At 40.3% G+C, this 24,283-nt stretch overlaps 1 protein-coding gene across 2 annotated transcripts in view; it reads left to right on the top strand.

The window, feature by feature from the left end:
* chst11 (carbohydrate (chondroitin 4) sulfotransferase 11) overlaps window positions 1–24,283 on the top strand; it is a 122,681-nt gene that overhangs the window by 20,799 nt on the left and 77,599 nt on the right. The window lies entirely within an intron of this gene.

The following is a 24,283-nucleotide window of genomic DNA, read 5'->3' as shown; positions in this document are numbered from 1 at the left end:
CCCCAGAAGAAGACGCAGTGAAGCAAGGGCTTCATCAGAGGTGCATACAACTATAACATTATTTAAATTACAAATTTAAAGTAAAGCTGAAATAATATCTAATTGTTACCAACTAGGGGGCCCTCAGTCAGCATCATCACACCCTGATTCTACACTGCAAAAAAATTAAGTCTTACCAAGTGTTTTTGTCTTATTTTCAGTAGAAAATGTCCTTTAAAACTTAATATGAGCCACATTCACCTGATCAGTCCAGAAAAATGTCTTATTTCAAGTTAATTAGAGACAAAAATGAGGTCTGAATTACTTGTAACAAGTAAAAAAATCACCAATGGAACATGAGAAAAGTTACTTATATTAAGACATCATTTTAGTTTTAAGCAAATTTCCATGGGGATTGTTGTCTGTAAATAACTTGAAACAAGACATTTTTCTGGGCTGACCAGCTGAATGTGGCTCATTTAAAATATAACAAGACAACTTTACTTAGAATAAGACACAAGCACTTGATAGATTTCAGTTTTTTGCAGTGTAAGGGCTGTATAAATGTAAATCAAGTCAAGAGGCTCATCCTATCAACTTCAAGGTCTTTATTGATCCTGAAGTAAAACACAAAGGGTTGAAATTAACCAAAGCCTGTAAAGGTCAACTAACTATTGGCACATTTCATCCTGGCCGATGCAGACTGTATAAAAACACTAAATGTGAAACAGTGTGATATGATACAATACCATGTGGCTTAGTGATACATGGTGCTGTGCAATATAGCATGATGCAATAATATACAGTACCCTGTCATATTGTGCAATACAGTAAAGTGCAATACAATATGGTGTGTAACAGTATAATACAGTCCAGTACGATACTGTGCAAAACAGTTCGGTGCAACTCAGTATGTTGTGATACAGTATGTCGTGACACAATATGATGCAATACAGTGCTGCCTTACAGTGCCTTACAATGAATTGTGTTACAGTACAGTACAGTACAGTGCAATAAGTGACCGTCCGATATGATACAGTGCAGTACAGTACAGTGCAAAACTATTGTGCAAAACAGTATGTGAAGATACAGTTTGGTGCAATAAGTGACTGTCCAATACATAGACTGTTAAAGAGAATTATCATCTTGCTTAGCTCGAAGTGAGGTCTCCAGGAAAACTGCTCCCCCTGGTGACTAGCTGCAAAAAATCTATCTCTCCAGTCATTCCAGATGGGCTGTGGTCAAACTTTAAAAAATTAGTACACCTCATAGAAATGTTTCTCACGTCAGATTTTTGTGGTGATTTGAAAATATTATTTGGCTGCCTTGTATTCAAGTCCTTTTTTTTCAGAAAAGTTCAGTTTTCAGTAGCTATAAGTGGTTAAAAACGAGGTTTTACGTCACTTTTAACAATGATTGACAGATGCCGTTCTTGTGTATTTTATTTGGGGACTGTAAAATTTGTCGGAAGGTAGAGTCAGGAAATGATTAGACTCTTGAAAGAAAAAAAATCATTTATTTTATTTTTGTCACCCGGCCCCACTCAGATTCTCCCACATAATCCCCCATCGTCTCTACTGCGCAGACTCTGGCTGCACAACTGCTACAATGGCTGCACCTATGACAGAGGAGTTATGGCTTAAAAAACCATACAACGGTAAATGGCGGAGCAACATTGTCCGCTCTATATACAGTCTATGGTCCAATATGATATTGTTCAATTCAGCCACACATAGGGATGGGTACCTTTCACATTTGAAACGATACGGTGCAGATGCCTGGTACATGACAATCATTACCGGTACTCATCAGTACCAATTTTTGGTACTTTTTTGGGGTTGTGGGGTAAAAAACAAACAAAGTTTGTTTTAAGCAAAACAGGATGGTATGATATATGTTGTTACATATTGTTGGTATAATGAGACACAAGGAGTTATAATCCAGTGCATTACAGTCTGGCCCAATAGTTAACAGTGATACTAACTGATATGATACTGTTCAATATGGTATGGTGCGGTGTGAAACAGTATGGTGTGAAAACATATGCTAGGATACAGTATGGTGTGTGATACAGTGTGATATGGTGTGACTCAATTTAGTACACTGAGCATGGTGCAATGTGATACAAGGCGTTATAATCCAATGTGTTTAAGTGTTGTGACGATTTGACAGGATGCAATGTGATATGCTGTGATGCATTATGTTGTGATATGACACAGTGCCATACAGTATGGTGTAATATGATCTTATGGGTGCACGTGCAATATGATGCAATATGATGCAGTATATGATGGAATACAGTTTGTTGTGACAGTATGGCACAAATCACAATATGGTGCGATAAATCCCACAATACAATACGGTATATGACAAAACACAGTTATTTTATAGGATACTGAATGATACACTAAGACCCTACATAGTGCCAAATATAATTATGCAGAAAGGTTTCAATCAGTCAACAGTTGTAATAATGAAGAGCAGATTCAAAACAGAGTTATCATAAGACACTGTTCTCTGAGAGCAGCTCTGTTTGTTATGTTACAGACCCCATTGCTACAATGCTGCTCCATCACCAGATTTAGGTCTCCTGGTTTCCATTGAAATGATGAATACAGACCAAAGCCACCTGCTCCAGTCTGTATTCAACATTATTTCCTCTCACAGGAGCCCAACGTGTGAGCCAGCTGGACGGCAGCTGCACACTCTGAGGTGGGTTCAAGTGAAACTTTTTGGCCAAGGTATAAGGAAGGTGTTGTGATTCTGACTTCTGCTTCTTTGTCACCGGTTTGGCTGGTGTAGTGAATGATGCAATCTAGTGGCTACAGATTTAACCAAGGATGTGTTGCTGACATTTTTTTTTTTTCGGATTGAACCCTTTGACCTGGCTGCTTTCTGTGTTAAAACCATAAACTACTGACACCAAACTGAACAGATGTAAGTCTTTGGTTGAAGCAGTTGTAAAAATAGTTCTGAAATCTTTGCAATCTTGTATTTTATCAGTGTTTTATTGTGTAATATTCAGCCACATTTCGTCATAAGCCCCTCTCCCACTCTCTCTTTTTAACACACACATACACACACATTCACAAACCCGCCACCCTTCCAGACCACAGTGAGCGTAACGTCTGTGGTGCAGTGTCTGGCTGGGTCATGCCAGGACATGCTGAGTCTGAGCACGAGTGAGGGGGGAAAGAAAGCAGGAAAAGAGAGATGAGGAAAGAAACTGAGGAACAAAGGGGGAGAAGAGAGGGGGAGGCACCGCAAGTTCTGACAGCAGTGGAGAGAATAAAGATCACACGAGAGAGTCGAGGAGGCCGAGGATCCCAGAGCTGATGGACAGAATTAATTCAGAGCATGCCAGTTTCTTAAGCAATTTAATTTGCTCAGACTAAATAAATTAACACAACTACAGAGTCTGGGATGCTTTTGCACTTCTTAATGAGATGAGTGGCAGCTTCTGTTGCGTGCCCCTGGTGTTTGTGTTTTAAATGTGGGCCATATTTTCCTAAAGCCTGTAACATCCGGTCAGGAAGAGGATGTTGACGTTTGTCAATCCTCTCTTTCCGAGCTCAGGATTTATTCTGTTTGGCCATTTTGAGGGCAGATGAATGTGATGGACAAAAGTTTTCTGGTTGCTTTCACTTCTTCCCTCATACGGTGTCTGGAGAAGCTTGGACAGCAAGCTGGGAGCAAAGATCCAAGAAGAGTTTGACCATCTTTCTTATATATCTATCTGTTCTCTCCTTCCCTATCTTTTCTTTCTCTATGGAATTTATTTATCTATTCTTGTCTTCTTTTTCACCCCCTACTTTTCTAACTTTTCTATCTCTGTCTCTCTTTTTTTGTCTATATCCCATACTTCTTTCTCCCTCTATCTTTTCTACTCTACGCCCTCTTTTCTCCTTCTCTTTTTCCTTACTTTTTTCCCTTTTGCCTTCCTAATGTTTCTCTCTCTGTCTCTGCCTAACTTTTTCTTTTTCTCCAGCTCTTGACCACTCTGTCTAACTTTTCTCTCACTACCTGCCCTTCATAGAATAGAATAGAATAGAATAGAATAGAATAGAATAGAATAGAATAGAATAGAAAATTCTTCATTTATCCTGGAGGGGAAACTCAGGAGTCACAGCAGCAGTCAAGAAAACAAAAGTAAGAAAATGCATAGAAAGTGCAAAAAGGTCCATAACAAGATAGATGCTGACAGCTTGTCCATCATTCTCCAGTCAGCCAGTCTCCACTTCCACAGGGTCCAGGACTGAGCTTCTTCAGCAGTCTGTTCAGTCTCTGTCTCCTGGATCCTGTCTGCCCACAGCAGGTGAAGCTCTTTCAATGTGGCGTTGGTGTCTGGTATTGGCTCCGTTTGCTATGTCTGTGAATAGCATGATACTACTCTGCCTTCTGGTATTCCCTTAGTTGGTGGGTTAGCATGGCTAGTTTGTCCATCTTATTGGAGATAGATCTCACGTTCCCAATAACGATGGATGGAAGGACAGGTTGATGTTGTCACTTCTTAGCTCACACCTGAGAACCAGCACATTGTCCTCACCTCCTTCTCCTCACCTTGTGGGGAAACATCTGGCCTTGCACCAGTTAGCATTGACATGCTACAGGCTGCTAATATCACTGAAAACATCACCAGTTTGGTGTCCATGACAAACAAATCCCTTTTCCATCCTTTTCCCTCTTCCTTTTCCCTTTTTTTTTCTTTCCTCTCTCTGTTGCGTCCTCCGCAGTGAAAACTCCTGACCTCTCAGGCTGCTGCAGGCTGTCAGCTCTCTGTGTTAAAGCTTCTCTTCTTGGTTATTTTCTCTCAGGGTGAATGTATTTACAACTTGTTGACATGAATCAGACTGAAACACACGTCACACCTTTTCAAGCTATTTGTGAGTGTGCTTACTGTACTGCACCGGAGAGTTGAATCCTGGCTGTAGCCAAAACCACATCCAGACGAGCATGGCAGCGCGTCATAAAAACGGAGGTCTAATGACAGCCGTCTGCTCCTTGCAGCTTTACTGTAGTCTGCTTCACTTCACGCTCTCCTCTTTGTTTTCTTCTCTTCGGTGGCTCTAAATCCTTTTATCCCCCGTTTGTCATTTTTATAAAAGAATCGATACAGGGTGTAAGATCCGTGCTTTGACTTTACTTGGCTAGCATTATAAATCAATAACTTTATCCTTGGGGGGAATTAGTTTAGGATGAAGCATAAATACAATGTAGCATCCACTTAACACAGATAAAACACAAACTAAGACTCCAAAAGAAAAAGAAAAATCCAGCAGAGTTTGAAGCATTTCAGGAGAATCACATCACTACTACTCTTATCATTTATTGTCTGGCACTGTTCTCACGTACTTGTTGGTCCACTACACGTTTATACTCCTACCGTTAACCACAGCTTTGTTAGGAAAAAGGTCTTACTCTTTGAAATGGTATTTGACACCTTCAGTGATGAAAACCATTCATAAAAACACTCAAAAAATACCAGGACCATTAGGAATTCACTTTGTGGCGTCAACACTGTGTCTTCATTATCAACAAACCTTGAGGTTTTATGACACGCTGAACGAAAGTTTAAAAAATCCTGAGCTATGAGAGCACACTCTCCCTCTCATCAAAACATTTCAACTATTTGATGACCTCCTCTTCATCACAAAAGAGCGTTTTTTCCTGAATGATGGTTTCAAATGGTGACTGGAGTAGTGAAAGAAATGCTTTTACCAAAAGAAAAGAAAAACATGCACTTTATTAGCTCTTCAGATAAAACTGACTCTGACAGAAGCCACGATTTATCCTGTGAGAGAAGCAGAAGCATCTCAATCTGCACGTCAAGAATAACTCCTTCTGAAATCTCTGCGCCGAGCATTAGATATTCAGCCTTTGCAGAAACATTGAATTCCGATAGTGACTCAGAATCACTGCAACAGAAAGGATTAAAATATCAATAGGACTTCTGAAAACACCGCCGCAGCATAAAACAATGTCGGCTGTCGGTGTGTGTAAGAAAAACCTCCTCCACAAGCATTTTATATCTACCTTCTCAGGCTTAGCGGGGAGAGTCGGTGATTTTTTATTGTTGTGGCAGAAATGTTTGAGAGACTCTGAAAGGATGGATTAGTGATAGAGACGTGGACCAGTGGTGCAGTGTATATAAAGTTTATCCTGACACGTTGAATTGATCAATTTTTAGAATAAATCCGGAGCATTGCTATGATTGTGTCCTTGATGTTAGCAGATCAAGAGGTAACCAACGTTTTAGAGCATTAAAGAACTGAGACAGCTGTTATCTTGAGGATTTGATGGCAGATTGTGTGCTTTTGTCGTGAACTTTGATGCTGTGAATCAGAAGTAAGGTGGCCCAAAAGATCAAAAACATAACGTTACAGACATGTTACATGACATTACAAACTAGAAAAGCACTCAGAGAGCGCAGACCTCCACCAAGCATATTGTGGTTGTCACGAAACACTTAAGTCCCACTTTAATGTTATACTCCCTTACAGCAGACTGTCTGCTACAGTTTGGTGTTAGTAGGAAAATTATGATGACCCAGTACATGTTTCATATTCTGGATCTTAGTATCCAGAATATTGGCAGGATCTGGATCATACTTTTACATCTGTCAGAAATTATGGTAAACTTGTGTTGTATTGTTTTGCAAAGCAATCTGACCATTTATCATGGAGTTATACACACATATGGTGAAAATGACCCTATCTCACAATGATAAAGGATCCTTTAAAAAGTCCTGGATCTATAAAGTGATCCAGATCACCTCCAAAATTTAATCACTTCTTCCTTATCTCATTTTGATCATTTTCTGAAAATTTTATCAAGATCTGTTTGTTACTTTTTGAGTTATGTTGTTCGCAGACAAACAAACAGACAGTCAAAATCTCCCAAAAACGTAACCTCCATGGTAGAGGTAAAAATAATAGAAAAACACACATTACAAAAAAAAACACCCCAATACTATAGAAACTCAACAACATTCCAGAAAACACTACACAGTTTGAGGAAAACGTCAACATCATCGAGACCACAACAGTATCTCAGCAAACGCAATGGCATTTCAGAACAAAACAATAACATTACAGAAAAAACAGTTTGTAACAGAAAACAAACAATATAAAAAAAAAGAAAAAAAACTTAAATAACAAGGAAATTATTAAAGATTCGAAATTCTAGAAATCACGACACCACAGTTAACACAACAGCATTAATGTCACGGGAGTCCGGAGGGAAAAAACAAGAGAGGTGGAGGACCCAAATGCAGATAAAAGGAAACTTTATTTTACTTAACTCAAAAAGTCAAACTGAAAATCCAAAAACTAAAACAAAAGAAACAAAACCAAAAACACTAGAAAACTCACAAGAAGCAGTAACTAAAGACAACAACTAGAGACACAGACATTTCACAAGAATAACCAAGATCAGCACAGGTGACACAGAAACACAGGACAAGAACAGAATTACAAAGAAACACAAGAAAACCCAGAAACACAGAAAAACCTAAACCATGACAATTAAAGGAAACACAACAACTCAACAGGAAAAAAAATGAGGAAAACACAACAACATTACAGACTAAGGATAAGTTAGAGACAAACATCTTGTTTGTCGGATTGGACAAAACCTGACAGCTCAACATCATTTCCTATGTTCATTACAGCAGCAACATAATGAAAATAAAAATAAAGGACAAAGTGATGTGATGCAGTTCTTGACATGCTTTAACCCAACAAGACCTCATATTATTCAGCCAGGAAGTCAGAAAATGTTTTAAGGTTAGCGTTTCAAAAATACAATTAAAACTTTGTTTTAAAGAGTGAGTGAGATTAGAGGAAATTTACCAGATTTCCAGACGTCCGTACCCTCATGTGATTTTTAAAATATTCTTGGTATATGTGGCATGTTTTTCTGCTCTTTGGAATCTGTGAAGCCTTATTCTTAGCTTGCATGAGGGAGATCAGTGTCCAGAACACACATGCATCCAACTCCTTGCATGATAATTATAATGATGAAAGCTATAAAAACAGCTTCACATTGATTGAGGTGGTCCTGGTATTAAGGAGACGAGAACCAGTGGTCGAAATGACTGATGACAGCAGTTCTGTTGAGTCTTTGTTGAGTATGAAGCCAAAATGATGCTTGTACAAACAATGGGTTTTCAGTGAGTTTCACAGAAGTGAGTCCCGCAGGTCTGAGTGAATGGGGAGGTTTTCATCTGCACTCTGTTGAGAGTGGTCAATAAACAGCATGAACGCTTCTTCTCTGCACCAAACGAGAAGTTTTTCTCTGTGCCACTGAGATTACTTTCTCCCTTCATCATTTTCCCACTTGCCTCTGGCTCTTCCTTCTTTTTTCTTCTCCCCTCTTCTTTGATCCTGATCCCTTCTCACCTCCTTTTTTCTCCTCCTCCTCTCCTGATGTTCCTCATTTTGTATCCCGCTCGCTCTCTGCAGGCGGCCCAGGAGAACCTGACGGTAATCTGTCACTCTCCGCCTGAGAAGGAACCATCTGTCCTCTCTCTGTGTGGATGTGGGAGAAATGGTACATGGACCCGAAGGTTATCCGCGTGTCTGTGTGCTCCATGAATCATCGAGGTAGTGATTAGGAGATATTTATGAGGGCCGGCCGGGCAGCTGTTACCTGCTGATAGAGGGGGAGAGGAGGGATGGAGGGGAGGAGAGGAACAAAGAGGAACAGAGAGATGACAGAGGAGGGAGAAACATGCACAGAGCGTTCACACTTCCTACTACTACCAGCTTGCTTTGCAGGCGGGATGCGGTTGCTATGGTAACTAGAAGGGAGGAGAGTAACAACCCAGTTGGCGGCCATACACCTTGGTGAAAAAAAGTGTGATTTCCTACAGAATTTAAATCCCAAGGTGTATTTTTACCCAGTTTCTTTTGAAACATACTTCTAAATTGAAAGATGATGACAGAACGTTCTTGAAACATCTTCGAGCTTTCCTTTCATTTTCATAGGGGATTATTAGCCAGAGAATGTTTAATTAATTCCTCTGAAAAAAATCATATTTGGGTTAAGGTACACAAATAAGCTGTTTAGAGGAAGAGGTTTTCCATGTGGGGAGAAAATTAAAAAGTATGGGTGTAAAAATCTGCATCCTTCATTTGCTCACCGTCACTTTTGGTCCATTAAATCTGTTGGGGTAAGCACCCATTCACCTGTTTAGAAAGGATCTCAGGTCAACAGAGACAAAACCATTACACAGAGGTTTCACTCTAACGTACTGTAGCAGCATGAGCCAGAAAAATTCATTTACCTGCATTTAACGTCTCTTTAGTTTGCTGAAAAAATAACATCAAGCTTCACCGTGTCTGTCCTCAAACTGACAACAACAAAAAACACGTATTTTCACGTTTGTTTGTTAAATTTAGATAAGCTTTATTGATCCTGATGGGATTGTTTTAAGGGACAGGGCATCCAGCAGATTTGTGTCTCAGTGAAATCTTAATCAGACTACTGCTGACAGGAGCTGATCCATTGAGTGTCATTGTGGTGTGTCCTGTCTGCTTTTACTCTCCATACAGACTATTTTCCTGAAAATACTAAATCCAAAAAGTGTTTCACACCGCTTTGATTTAAGATACATTTCACATTACCTCAAAGACGGTAAAAAGAAAAAAGTTACTACCTTAAGCCAGGCACGCGCTGTGTGATATTTTAAAGTGTTTGACTCAGCTCCATCTCAAATTGCATGACTCAATCTCTGAGTTCAAAAGTTTGCAGCCTATGAATCATGTTCTCACACTAGATCCGATGCTCTGACGGGAATTGACTGCTCACACTAAATGTCCATGTGTTGGACTCTGTATCATTCTTCTTCTTCTTCTTCTTCTTCTTCCACGGCGTTTGGGAGCTGAACTCTTGTATCCAGCTCCTCAACATCAAAAGGAGGGGAAGATGGCAATTTGTGCCATTCTGTGTAAAGAGACAACAAAAAAAAGGACAAGACATGTATGAACTGGGAATTGACGGGGCAGGTGTGGGAAATACAATCTCTGAATTCTTCAGTGCAGCAACAGCTAAACTGAACTTTAGACCAACTTTTAGAAGTCACTTCAGAGATTGTACATGCTCTATGTGAGAGGTTGAGGCAAGTCGGCTCATGGCGCTGCCTCTACTGAGCAGTACCTCCACAAGGAGTGATCAGGATTTCAAACATGTTTGATTTTCTTCCAATCAACAGATTTGTGATCCCAATTTGCTCCCCAAACAAGCCAACAATCACACAGTGTATACTCAGCTTAAGACGTAGAAGGCACTCACCACCTCCGAAGAGTAGGCTAAATATTGCTAGCTTAACAGACAGCTGTAGTCACGTCAGTTAGTAGTTCTTCCTGTCTTTGTGGAGAAAAATTTCACCTTGAAGCCTCTGCTCTTCTTTTAATACAGAAAGTGTATTAAAAGTACTATTTCTGCAGAAACTGCCGCTTTAGCTTTATACTAATCTCCGCCATTGTTTCCAGGCTTGCTTCCTTCATCTTGCTTCTGTCATAGCTAAACCCCGCCTCTTCTCCACAAATGATGCTGATTGGTCCTGTAACAGTGCAAAGTCAGCACCCCACTTTGAAAAACACTGCTGGTTGACTTTCTCATATTCAACCAAGATGTCTGTCTGAAATTTTGCTACTTTTGCAACAGAAGAAACATTTTCACTTTTGTTTGCTTTTTGTCTCATTAAACTGAGGATTAGTAATTCCAAAAAACAAGATTAGCCAGCACAGAGCCACTTCTCTGTCTCTCAATTTTTTTTTAATACAAATGCTGGGTACTTCTTCGTAAGCTGGTTAAGCTTTTTTTTATCCTAAGCTACTGTTAGTAAAACTCTTCCTGCACAAATGTTAAGTTTTCCTCCCAGCTTAAAGAGTTTAATCCTTTCCTGGATTAACAGGGGCCTTTATTTGGGCCCGCTTTGTGTAAGACACGACCCAGGCTTTTATTAGAGAGCTGTCAGTATTTACCAGCTTGGCTCTGTACTGTTTGGTTCTCGTTTTGCAGCATCTCTATCTTTTTCACCTTTCCGTCCGTTTTTGAATTGTGATGACTTGGACACATGTTTTCTGTCCCAGTGCCATCAGGGATCGATTTCCTACTCATCCTCCTGTCAAGTCATGGCTGCGGTCAGCCGTAGATCTGACAGACAGATAACAGAGACACCTCCGATGCTGCACCGCGTCCCTGATCTGTGTCTCTCAGGGTCCAGCGGCTCATTGAATCATGCTCAGTCACTCACAAACACACTCTAACACATGGGCACGGAGGGCCATAATTTCCCCCTGCTGTCTATTTTGAGAGGACTAGCAGTCCTCGAAAAAACACACACACTATAATTTAGCGGTGCATAAATGCAGAGTCGGGAGTGTAGGCGGCATTGAAGGTATCTGAGTGCACTGAGAAAGAAGGACAGACTGACACACACACATCGCAGGAGGACACACATCCACATGAGCCAGTGCTTCTGTCTCTCACACTCCATTCAGGTCCGTGCTGTGTTTTAGTTAATTAACTCTCTGCATTTCCTGTAAGTTTCTCTATAAACATAAAAATAACACGGTACACTAAAATGGCAGGGAGCCCACTCGGAGACAGACGCTTTTGTTGCGCTTTTTGGCCGCCATGCAGTTAGTGTGTACATGTGTGTGTGTTTGTGTGTTGGCTAAGAGCAGCACTCAACACAGCAATAAACAAATGAAGGCTGGAGTCAATGTCGTGTCCGGTAATCTGTCTTCCTGTTTCTGTGTGGGTGTCAGCAGGCAACAAAGGATGAAACGAAAGGCACAGAAACACGGCCCTCCGTAATACAGCACTTCCTCCATGTTTTGTATTCGTCTCTACGTGCGAAAGTGTTTCTGTGGAGGTGACACAGAATAAGGAGTGAGAATAGTAGAGGAGCTGCTGCGTTGAATCTGTCGGTTTTAGCTGGGTGCTGATGAATCAGATTGCACTCAACCTTCAAGAGAACCGAGTGTTTTGTGCAAAGTCAACATTTGGTTTTGTTTGTTTAAAAGCTGAACTGATAACTTTTCAATGTCAAAATACTTTCATGAGAATTTCCTAAAGTCAGGATGTAACATGGTTACATAACCCGGGCTGGCTTAAGCGAGGTTTTCTGAGTAGAATCCAATCATAGACCCCATCTTCTTTTTAAGAGAACCACATGTGCAACAAACAGCAGCTAGTCCAGACTTCATTTTTCATGTGCTGCCTTGTTTACACTGAAGCACCTCAGGGAGTGACCATGGGATTAACCCACTGGCTGCCAGAGGTTTTCAGAGCAGAAAGCCACATACTGTCAGCTGTTTTAGAGCATTGTGACCGATTTTCAAGGACCCACAGAATGTTGCATTCTTTGATTATGTAAACATTGAATAGAATAGAATAGAATAGAATAGAATAGAATAGAATAGAATAGAATATAATAGAATAGAATAGAAAATACTTTATTTATCCCCGAGGTGAAATTCAGGAGTCACAGCAGCAACCCCAGGTCAATGTCGTCTCTTCTTAGCTCACACATGAGAACCACCACGTCATCCTCACCTCCTTCTCCTCACCTTGTGGGAAATCATCTGGCCTTGCACCATTTAGCATTGACATGCTACAGGCTGCTAACTGCTGATCTCCTATGTAAACAATGTGGCCATGGTTACATGTATGATCTCCAGACAAACACAGGCGCAAAAATAGTAAAAATATCACTGAAGACAAAAATGGCTCCCCGTTGCTTGTAAAACAGATTTTAAAATTGTATTGTTTTTTTTTGTTTTTTTAGCTCTTAATGGCCTTTCCCCTAAGTACCTGGCCAACCTTCTTCATCCTCATGTCCCTCCCAGGACACTGAGATTGACCAGTTTTCTTGTGCAGCCAGAGTCTGCGCAGAAGAGGCAGTGAGGGACTCAGAGAGAATCTGAGTGGAGCCAGGTGACAAAATATTTTTTTTTCTTTCCAGAGTCTAATCTCTTCTTGACTCTCCCTCCTGACATATGTTACAATCCCCGAAAAAATTACACAAGAACGTCAGCTGTCACATCGTTAAACTTTATGTAAAGCCTTGTTTTTAACCTCATATAACTACTGAAAAAGAAATTTGAATACAAGGCAGCCAAATGATATCTTCAAATCACCACAACAATGTGACGTGAGAAACATTTCTATGAGGTGTATTAATTTTTTTAAAGTTTGACCACAGCCCATCTGGAATGACTGGGGAGATGGATTTTTTTTTACCTTTACCGCAGCCAGCCACCAGGGGGAGCAGTTTTGATCCCAACCTTACTTCAAGCCAAGCAAGATGGCATCATTTTTTTTTTCTTTTTTTTTTTTTTTACAGTCAATGGTAAACCCACTGGTTTACCAGGCTGAAATTTGCAGTATAACAAAATGCTGGAGGCGTATCCTCTCGTCTGCTTACTGTCATGTCTCATGAACAGCAAACTCAAATAACTTTATCCCAAGAGCATAGTGGGAAACATCTTCCAATGTTAAGAGGTTTGGCGGGGTCCAACTTGATTTAAAAAAAAAGAAAAAAAAAGAACGTCATAAAACCAATCCATTCAACTTATCTTCTGTAAAGTAAATGAGTAAAGACAGTTATGGCTATCAGTCATGTATATCAGTAATAAGATTTCCCTGTGGTTACACTTAACGCTTAATCTTGGTGATGTATCTCTTCACAAAAGGGGAAACAGGTGCCTCTCCTTCATCTTATGAAGTGATGTTTTTTCTCTTATCACTCTGCTGAATATGAACTGCTTCAACCACGCATCCTGTGTTTTACTGGAACGGCTCAGAGGTCAGGTCAAAAATACAGCTTAGCACTTGATAATGATCCAACTCATTAGAGCTTCTCTTACATCCTGCATGCATCATTTCCTGTGCATGCATTAAATTAGCATATTTGCCAGGGATGTGAGACCAAGTGAGGATATAGAGGTTACAGAGGGACACTTCCTCGCAGTGAATATATTTAACAGCTTAGCACTGCCAGAGAGGAAGGACAAAGTATCAAGTATGGAACATTTTTTAAATTGGATGATCTAAATGACTAATATTTAAAAGACTGATGCTAGACGCGTTCATTTTTTGATGAAAGACCAGGAGCTCAGAGGCAGGTGTTTCATTTTGAAATCAACTGAAGTAGAACATTGAGTTTGTTAGAAAGTAATTTCGTATTTTAATGAGTGTGACTTTTGAACTGGCACTTAGGTGGCCCCAAGCTCACGTCCATTTCTGTTCCACGTTTGACGTCTCGCTAAAAACGGGAAGATGATGTCCTCATGTCTTGGATTGATGACTGTCTCCCTAGCTGTCTGAAACAACACCAGCCATGTTGGAGTCATTGAACACATCAGACGTGGTTGGTGATTCAGGGGTGTGGAGACAACTCTCAAACCGGTTTTACCACGACCATAAGAATGTTTGAGCCTCTCTTCCAAATGCAGTTAAACCTTAACATGTAGGTCAGTCTCCAGCTCAGCATTTTGCCACAGTATTGATTTCCTTGGGCCACTCTTCTTGGAGTCTTCTATACAACGTCCAGTTGCTCACCTAGAGAGTAGCAGATGATGTACTGGGTAATTTACCTTATCTGACATTTTCATCACTTCCACCAGCTCCACCTGGCTCAAGCTCCAATCCCCCCACACTACAGAGGGGGCAAATGAGCTTTATTTTTCTGTTGTTTGTTCATTTTTGGTTCTGAATCAGGCTGTAAATGTCTTAAAATTGACATTTTAATTTGTTATGAAGAAGCCAACACGATGCACTGATTTCATTTTAACACCAACGATCTTTGTTTGGGTGAGATACCAAAGCTCATCTCTTCAACTGTGGTCTTCTGGGTGTAAATTGACTGCCTTTGCCTCAAACTGCCACTTAATGGTGCTTTTCAACCACAGGAACTTTCCTCCAAGAACTTTTTAAAGAACTACGTCCTTTTCAGGAGCAGGAACCAGGGTTTAAATTTAGAAGGCTTTGTCTTCTGAAATATCTGACAGAAACCATAAAAGGTGAAGTGTATGTTATTTGAAGTAGTTCCAGGTAATGAAGACACAGAGGTACCTTTCCTTTTGTTGTGATTGATTGTGAGAGCCAGGTGTTCCTTCTCTGTCTACTTCTAGGAGTTCAATTCTATCATGATTTTTGGGGTGCTGATTCTATTCAAATTGCGATTCTCGATACTTACGATTTTTGCGATTTTTAATTTGCTTTTTTTAACACCAGACCATGTGAAAAAGTACAAAGAAACAGATAAATATTACACCCTCTGCTGGAGAAAAGTGGTAACTGTTTTCCAATCCAGTTAATAAACAAAGACTGAAAAGAAGAATTTCATTTTGATATTGCCAAACAAAAAAATCCCGATGTATATTTGTTTTTTTTTCCTCACACAGCTACTGTCTACAGCAGAGGGCTAGCTCTTTTTGAGACCAAAGGAATTTGGATTTTCTGGTCTAAAGAGATAAGTGATACTTCAGTGAGAGTTACATTAAGATGTGTTCAACTGACAATCAAGGAGAGACTATTTTGGCAAGTTGTCCTCTCAAGGTACCACGGATCTTGTTTGATACTGCTTTTATCAACGTATTACTGAACAAGCAAGCCAGTGTCCAAAAAAGTTCCTTCTACATCATGGGTGATCAGATACAACACTTCCATGGGAAAATCTTAGGTAAATATCCTTTACCATGGCCTTGCTGCTCTCTACTGGACAGCAATTGGCCATCGGAGACTTCCAGGGAGAATGGTTCCTGGAACTTTTGGATGAAAATGACCGTCAGTATGGTTGTGCAGGACCCACAAATGGGAGGTAAAAGTATTTTTAAGCCCTTCCTCATAAATGTACATCCTCAGCAATCTTGTCAGACATTCATTGTCGGTAATATGTTTACCCGGCACTCTTTTTACAAATTCAGCTACGCTTTGCTAGCTGTGCCAATTAGTGTGTGCATTGATTTAATGAAACATTGCTGCGTCCCAACTGTCATAACTCCAGGCTTCAGAGTGAGCTCCTCCTCCCAGTTTGGGAATCAATGCTGTGATATTTCATCACCCACCTCTTCTGTAATACTTCCCACCATCACACAAGATCAAGAGATTTCACTGAGACAGCATATGGCCGTGTTTGGGTGCTCGCAGGTCTTCCTGTCTCTGTTCAGATGCCGTGATCTCTTTCTGTCATTCTGCTGTTGCATCTTGTTTTAACTCGTGTAACTTTTCGAGTACCACTCTCATTCTGCAGGACACTAAATAAAGGCATCACAAATCTCATTAGTGACAAGAGTGCATGTGAGCAGAGAGGAATAATGAAGCAGGGGGGAAGGAAAAGACAGCCAAAAAGTTAATAGGTCCATTTCTTTTAGGCGTAATGAGGAATTGATTTTCCTAAATGTGAGCAGAGATGAAAGTAAAGTGGCAGCATGCCGCTGCAGAAACGCCAACCTCAAGAGGAACTAATGAAGAAGAAAATGACAACACACTCTCCTGCAGGCGAAGGGGAGCGCTGCGTGATAAACAGCCTATTAAAGGCTCACAATGTGTCCTTACTGCTGACACACCGCAACACACAAACACATCAGCCGCTTCTCTTACCTGACAGGAAAACAATTAACAGGTAATGAGGAGGACTCTGGAAATAATGTGTCATCTTGTTGTCTTTGTGGGCCTGCTGCTATGCACACACACAACAATTACAAACACACACACACACACTCACACAACCCTGAGTGGCCTTACACTTTTAGTATTAATACTTAATTCTCAATTTGGCTCTGCAAACAAACAAACTGGAAATCCCAAACACACTTGAACATAGCTCCACACACACACACACTCCATCTCAGGACATACACACTCGTCGACTTTGTTAAATGCACACGGCCTTTTTTCACACAGAATACACACACATGTAATCAGCAAACTTATACAACACTGTAAACCTTAATTTAAATGCACACACCCAACTCTTATTGGAGCGCATAAACACATGATCCAACACCAGCGCCAACCTGCACTAAATGTAAACACAACACTTTCATTTAGAAACACACACACACAAAAATCTGCACTCATACACACCAGATTTTAAATTCAAAAACACACAACACTTAAACCTGCATGCATGCACACACACACTCTTTCTGCACCTGTTTTGAAATTTACACGTCTCTTACCTGTGCAGTCAAGGCAGAAAAAATGTGTGACACACACTTTATTAAAACTTATTCAAAGGTGTGAACACACCTCTGACTAGAGGACAAATACATAGAAACACACACACAATCTGTTGCCATTCACACCTTCCACCTTCTGTAAAAGTGTGAAAAAACAGAATGTATTTTTAAACTTTCTTTAGGCTTTATTCTGTCTCTCTGGTTCCCTTGTAGTAGTTTTACACGATTAACAGCTCAAAAAAGAAAAGAAGAAGAGGAAAAAAAAAACTGTTTTCCTTACACTGCTGTCTTAGAAAATCCTTCTTTCAGTCTCTGTCTGAAACCTTCAACTGCTGTCGCTTTAAGACTCCACAGACCCCCTTCCCTCTGATTGGTCAGCCCTCTGGGGAAGGGATGGTTTTGAGAAGTTTAAAGCTGGATTCAAGTATTTCTACAACACACTGCTAAAAATTGAAATCATATCAGGTGTTTTTGTCTTATTTTAGTAAAAATATCTTTTTAGATTTAATATGAGCCACATTCACATGACCAGTCCAAAAAAATGTCTTATTTCAAGTTATTCGAAGACAAAAATTAGGCCTGAATTGCTTGAAACAAGTAAAAAAAATCTGGCAGTGGGGTAAGAGAAATGTGCTTGTCAAGATTAGATTAACGTTTCAATACAAGTATATTTTTCTCACCTCACTGGCAGATTTTTTAAATTCATTACAAGGAATTCAGACCTCATTTTTGTCTTTAAATAACTTGAAATAGGATGGTTTTCTGGAACACTTGATAAGATTTAATTTTTTTGCAGTGCATTTGAATTTATGTGTAACATAAAGAAGAAGACTAAGGCCACTGGGAAAAATAAAATAAAATAAAATAAAATAAAATAAAATAAAATAAATAAATAAATAAATAGATATATAAATAAGATTAAATAAATAAATAAATAAACCTTAAAAACAAACAACAAAAAAACAAAACAAACAAAAAAAATCTCCTGTTTTTTTTATTAGTATTTTTTCTGAGAAAAAAAAGTCAGAATTCTGAGATTTAAGTTAGAACTCTGAAGAAAAAAAAAGTCAGAACTCTGACATTAATCTCAGAAATCTGAAAAAAGGAAGAATTCTGACTAATTTTCACAGAAAAAAATATTTTTTAAAAATGTGGACATATTTATTATTTTTCAGTGGCCCTAATCCTCTTTGGTCATAACAGTCTGAAAAGCTGTAAAATGAGTATGAACACCCAGCGTTGTTAATTTATATACGTGTTTAGAATTTGGGAAAGCACTATACCTCCTCTTTAAGGCAATTTTACACCACTGCATTTCTCAGCAGTCTTTTCCCATCAACTCAGACACACTTATTCTACAGCTTTAAATCTGTTTTCAAGACATACATTTATGCATCACCCTCAACCATATGCATCAATTTCAACCCATTTTCAGAGCACACGCTCAAATTTTATCCCCAACCATGCCTTCATTTAGGGAAAAAGAAGTGTGTGTCTCAGCAGACGCAGCAGCTTCTCAGTTAACGTGTTCAGACACACACACACACACTTCCCCTCTACTCCCTGCTGATTAAGGCCTTCATAATTACAGCCCGCCGACTGTCCAACTTGTTCGCACTTCAAAGACGGACAGCAGTGATTGGAGGATGAGAGGAACGGCAGCATTGCACCACAGCTCTCCTATCATCCCTCTCGAATCAATCTGTCATCTTCCCTTTTCCTCCTTTTCCTCCCAAAACTAACGTGCATTCACAGCTCACCCTTCTCTGAAAAAGACTCGTCAACAAAACACACACATGCACACACAGGAGTCAAACTTAAAGGGAATGCCATAGAGTATAGAGGTCATGAAATAAGTTTCCCTTTCAGTGTCCTTGATCCTTTTTAGTCACGGTGCTCTAGCTTTTTTTTATTTTTTTATCTTCAACTGTATAAATCCAAATCCCCAGCCACAGAGCAGAGGAGCTCTTCTCTCTTCATGATGCAACAGCAGTCAGAGACTTAAAAAATAACAGTTGGTTTCTATATTAAGAGCTTGTTCACTGCTCACTTGGTCTCAGTGTTGTCCATCTGTTGCCAATCCTTATGCATGAATTTCTCCTGTCTTATTTCTCTCTCTGATTTTTATCTTGAGCTTTGATTTGTTTTATCATTATTTGAGTTGAGTACAAGAGTGAAATTAAAGGGGCTGTGAGGAGTTTAAAAGTGATTTTGAAAAGGCTCCCTTCTAGATTTATGCCTGATCGTAATCCACACTTCAAATCGTAGCACTACGTAACCATAATGACAAGTCTCTTACCTTGGCGCGTTGTATCCCATAAAAAGTTGTCTTGAACAAAGAAAATTTCTTTCAATCTGATCTCCATTTAATTCCAAAACAAACACACGCTTCACTAAAAATAATTCACGACAGTGTGTGGAGACTCCGGGCCACAAGGTGGCGAGGGAGTGCAATTAAAACAGATCCTCCTCATAGCATCTTTAAGTAGTTGTGCACTAAGGTATATGACAGGGTTGAAGAAGGAGAATTAGTTCAAGAAAATCTAAGAAAACTCCAAAGGTTTTCAGGAAGACTTTTCCCAAATGTGATGGCTGCTTCTGTGGTAGCAGCTTTGTTTTTACAGAATTCACATTTTAACAAGTATTGACACATTGTTCCACCATGAGGGATTAGGAGGATACAACATTAGCGCCAGCTTTCAGTCTGTTTATAAAGCCTCGGTATCCTGACATGAAGGTGAAGAAAATGTTACCATAAGGGAAATTAACTTTGCTGAGAATGGTTAGCCTTGTGTTCCTCCCTTAAACTGTCTTATAGTAAGTTAAAACTGATGTAGGAGCATCAGCTGTTTGGGTAATAGTTGAGAAAACTTTGGGGCCATGGTGTGATCTGTATTCTGGATTTGAACACCCTTCAAAGGTGACCGACTGTTTCCCTATTTTTTCCTTCAGTACCTTCCTCCGTCTGTTCGATAAACACACCAGCACATTCCCCCATTCATATTTCTGCTCAGTGTGGCAGAACAGGCGTGTGATCGATTACTGTGAGAAACCCAGCGTGCGCCTGTGCTGCGGGTCAGATCCACCATCCTCCGCTCCTCCAGCCGATCGACCGGGCCAGCATCGATGTGGTACGTGGACGTTTAGTGGGCTGACTGTTGAGTCCCTCCTCTGAAGTGAGGCGAGCTGCTGAGCTGGTGTTTGTCGGAGAAATCAATCTCATTCCTCTTCCTGTCAGCACCACATGGACTCCGTTTTCAGCACATGTTCGATTGGAACTGGGCCCTCGGACTTGCTGCTTTCCTCTTTGTTTTAATGCTTCAGCAGGATCAGACGCATGAGTGGCAAAGCACAAACAGCTGACATTGGAGGTTAACCGACATGGCACCTGCTGAGGCTGTGAGGAAATCGAAACTAGGGAACTTTTTCCTCATAAATCCATTTTTCAAACCCCCAAAAAGCTTCCTTTCCAGTTTTAAGTTTTATAGATATCATTACCAAAATGCACGTCAGATGTTGACGAACAGTGCAAGGATCTGCTCTGACCAGTAGAGTCTTCCCCTGCTGGGCACTAGAAACAAGACAAGACATAATCAACTACCAGAAAATATTCAGGTCAGGTTTAGTCCAAGGCAGGAAAAATTTAATTTAATTTAATGAATATTGTTTTGTTTTAAAAATGTGAGAGTAAGAACCACAAGAAAAAGTTTTTGTGTATCAGTTCAACTCTGGAACTGTCTGAATGATTAAATAAAACAATGTACAAACATAGAGCAGTTCAAGAAGAATATACAAACATGATGTCTTAAAGGTCCCATATTCTGCTCCTTTTTTGCAGTTTAATATGGATCATTGATGTCTTCATGAAATGGTAGTAACATGTTTTGGTTCAAAAAGCCAATAAATCAAGCACAGCAGCATTGTTTCCAGGCTCTCATAGCCCCTCTGTTCAGGATGGTCTGATTTAGTGGGCGTGGCCTTCATATGTAAATGAGCCACCGCTGATACCATCCCGCTCTTCCGCGTCACTGAGAGCGGCGCCACAAGCTCTGATTGCACAATGTTTAGAAAACAGCAAAGCTCGTTTACCGTAACATAACAGGCTAAAACAACAGGCTAACCGCAGCTAAAGTTAGCATCCTGAAGCTAACACAGAGACAGGGGGGACACTGAGGAAAAGCTCTTACATCTGCTCCACAGCACACAGCATTTAAAATATTCACATTTCCAGGGTCCGAGGTTTGTTGGTGGATGGTTGGTAATGCGCCTGGATTCAGGACCAGTCTATTCGCTAGCCCTCTGTTGGACTGTCCAAAGTTGGAAAAGCAGCCGGCCGTGAAGTGACTTACACACACATGCACAGTTTTACTGAGTTTAGCTGGAACATTTCCTTGATAAATGAACTCTAGCCACTTAGTCTTGTCTTCTTCTGAGATGGGAAGCTTGTGCAAGGAACTGTGGCTGTTTACAGCCAAAAACAGAGCAGTGATGGCACTCCAACTTTGACATGAGGAGTGGGCGGGGAGGGGGTTCAAGGGTCTCTGCTCCGGTGGACCAATCAGGCCAGACTTTCTCCTGATTGGTCAAAAAAAGGAATCGCTGATGTCAGCAAATCCCAAAACCCAAACAGTGTGTTTTAGGTCAGGATTTTACATTCACAAGCCCTACTAAATACAGGTTTTGTCATTAAATATCACATTTTGTGGGCTGGGAGTAAAGCCAAAGACCCACAATTTTCACTAAAAGACTTGATAAAGTGATTTTTGCACAATATGGGACCTTTAAAAGATATAAGGACATGACGGAATTACAATTTTTGTACTTGTCTCATTTATCAAATCTTTCCTTTCTTAAAAAATTGCTCCATTATGATATTAGTATTTGGTGTATCTTGCTTATGCAGTTATTGGTTTTAGTATTCTTTTATTATTTGGAAGTGTGTAAGTTAACTTTTTGATTACTAATGTAAGGATAAAAGGTGGGACTAGAGAAGCTATGTTCTGTTTAAATATTTGTGAATGTTTAAATGCAGGTTTGGCTTCACATTTAAAACACAAATGCCACTGCAGCTCATGGTCTCTTTTTCCGCCTGTGTTCATAAACTGTTCCCTGAGTCAGTGACTGAGAGAGTGAAATAAAAAGGTGATTACTGTTATTACTTTAGTGGTGGCGTGATGAGTGCAAGGTGCAGTTTAAAATGAAGAAAAAAGGATACAAAGTGGATGTTATAAACCCAGAGATTATTGTTTGGGGCTCTGAGCTTCCCAACAACACATTAAAACACCATCAATGTGTTATTAAAGCAAACTAAATGGATGACATGTCTGGAGCAGATCTGAGCCTCTCAGGTTCGTTTCCAGAGCGCATGGGCATCAAACGGAGCTAATGTCTGACTAAATAATGGAAAACAAATCCACACAGGTGAATAATTGGTTCTCTTTGGGAAAACAATCGGTGGTTTAAAATAGTGTTGCTCTCTGCTGATGCTCCGTGCTGAGGTTATGATGTGTTTGTGCAGCCGGGTTGACCGCCGCGTGATCTATCGCGCTTCTTCATCCCCGGGCCACGGCACAGATAGATCGCACAGCCAGAACTGTCCCCAGTGGTGCGTCTTAAATCACCTCAATCCACTGTGCAGGCCCCGGTTGTAAAACACGTTTAGTTCACCTTCTTTATTATATTTGTTCCTCCCTCCTCTGTGCAACAAGCCTTTGGGGTTTTATCTAAATCGATCTTCTTTCCTTCTGCATTAGTGTCTGTTTCAGCCTCTGTTTTCCCCTTAGATTCTTAAAGCCTAAGCTCTTTCTCTATATTTAGTCCCAGAGGCCAGCTGTGGCTCCAGAGGGGGGCCGATCTAGCTCGGAGCAGCCCTCAGTGGGACTCAGCTCTCCCACAAAAACCTTAATCGTACAGGCCGCACCCTGGAGAGAAGCCGGATGAATACGACGCCGATGAGGAAAGGGAGAAGAAAGAGAGGGCTGTATATTTGTCGAGGAGAATTCAGACAAGCTGAGGAGCAGATTAGAAAGCAGGAGGGGGAATAAAGAGACAGAGAAAAGCAGAAAATGAGCCCATAAAAGCTGCTCATTAGCTTTGAGCAGAAATCTCATTTTCAGCCGCTGAATGGAACAAAGAGGAGAAAGAAAAGAAGACACCTGGCATACAAGTTTTACCACCAGAAAGAAAGAAATACTCATATCATTGTGGAGGTAATTCAGAGGCTTCATCAGTTTCAGGTGAATTTATTTGTGTTGCGAATAATTCATGATCCCTCTAAAACAAGACAGCAAGGCTGCTGTTCACAGAGACATACAGAGAGAGCTTGAGCAAGGAGCCATCACAGCACTGAGACGATATAACATCAGCCAAGTTTATTATAATATATAAGAAGCTGCTTCCTGTTGTGGTTTGGCAGGTGTTTTCCAACTGGATGTGGAGCTAAATAAAAGCTAAAAGGATTGCCAAATGAATTAATTTATCCTAAGAGGGATATGAGTCTTGGTACTTAATATAACCGCAATTAATCCAGTTCATTGTTCAGTGAATTTCAGCCCAGTACAAATATTTCTTATGTAGCTGCAGGCAGAATTTGTGGGTGAGCTTTTAGTAGGAAGGAGTCCCCTGGATCTGGTTTGTAGTCAGGTTTATGTTGATTAATCAGGCTGAGCAGACTCTGCACAGCTTTAGCTTTTAGTTGTGGTTTTTGTGCTCTGAGTGCTGTCATTGTGTCAATTTCAAAGTTATTCTTGGCCTACATATATTTCAGCCACAGTCAGAAACGCTTCAATTGAAGACCCTGTTTCACCCCAAAATGCAATAATGCAGAGGAAAAAAACCCAGCGTTTACATGGAAACACAGAGGGTCTAAAAAAGCTGTAGTAAGCATACCAGGCCTGTAGTTGGCGCTATAACCGATCATCTGCATTGAAAATGAAAAATTGAAAATTCAAGGTAGAGAAGTGGTGCAACAGATGCACAGTATGTCCAAAGACAGTCAGCAGATTCAGCACAGTTGTCCGCGATGATCGTAACAATGGTACTGTTGGACTGTTGCATGTGCTTGTGCAAAACATAGTGTGACTTCAGCATTTACACTGCAACGGTGG

This window comes from Halichoeres trimaculatus, unplaced genomic scaffold, assembly GCF_033239565.1.
Source record: "Halichoeres trimaculatus isolate MK-OKI-2021-1 unplaced genomic scaffold, fHalTri1.1 fHalTri1_scaffold_21, whole genome shotgun sequence".
NCBI lineage: Eukaryota > Metazoa > Chordata > Actinopteri > Labriformes > Labridae > Halichoeres > Halichoeres trimaculatus.
Note: the sequence above shows the minus strand (reverse complement) of the source record. Positions and strands in the feature narration are given on the sequence as shown.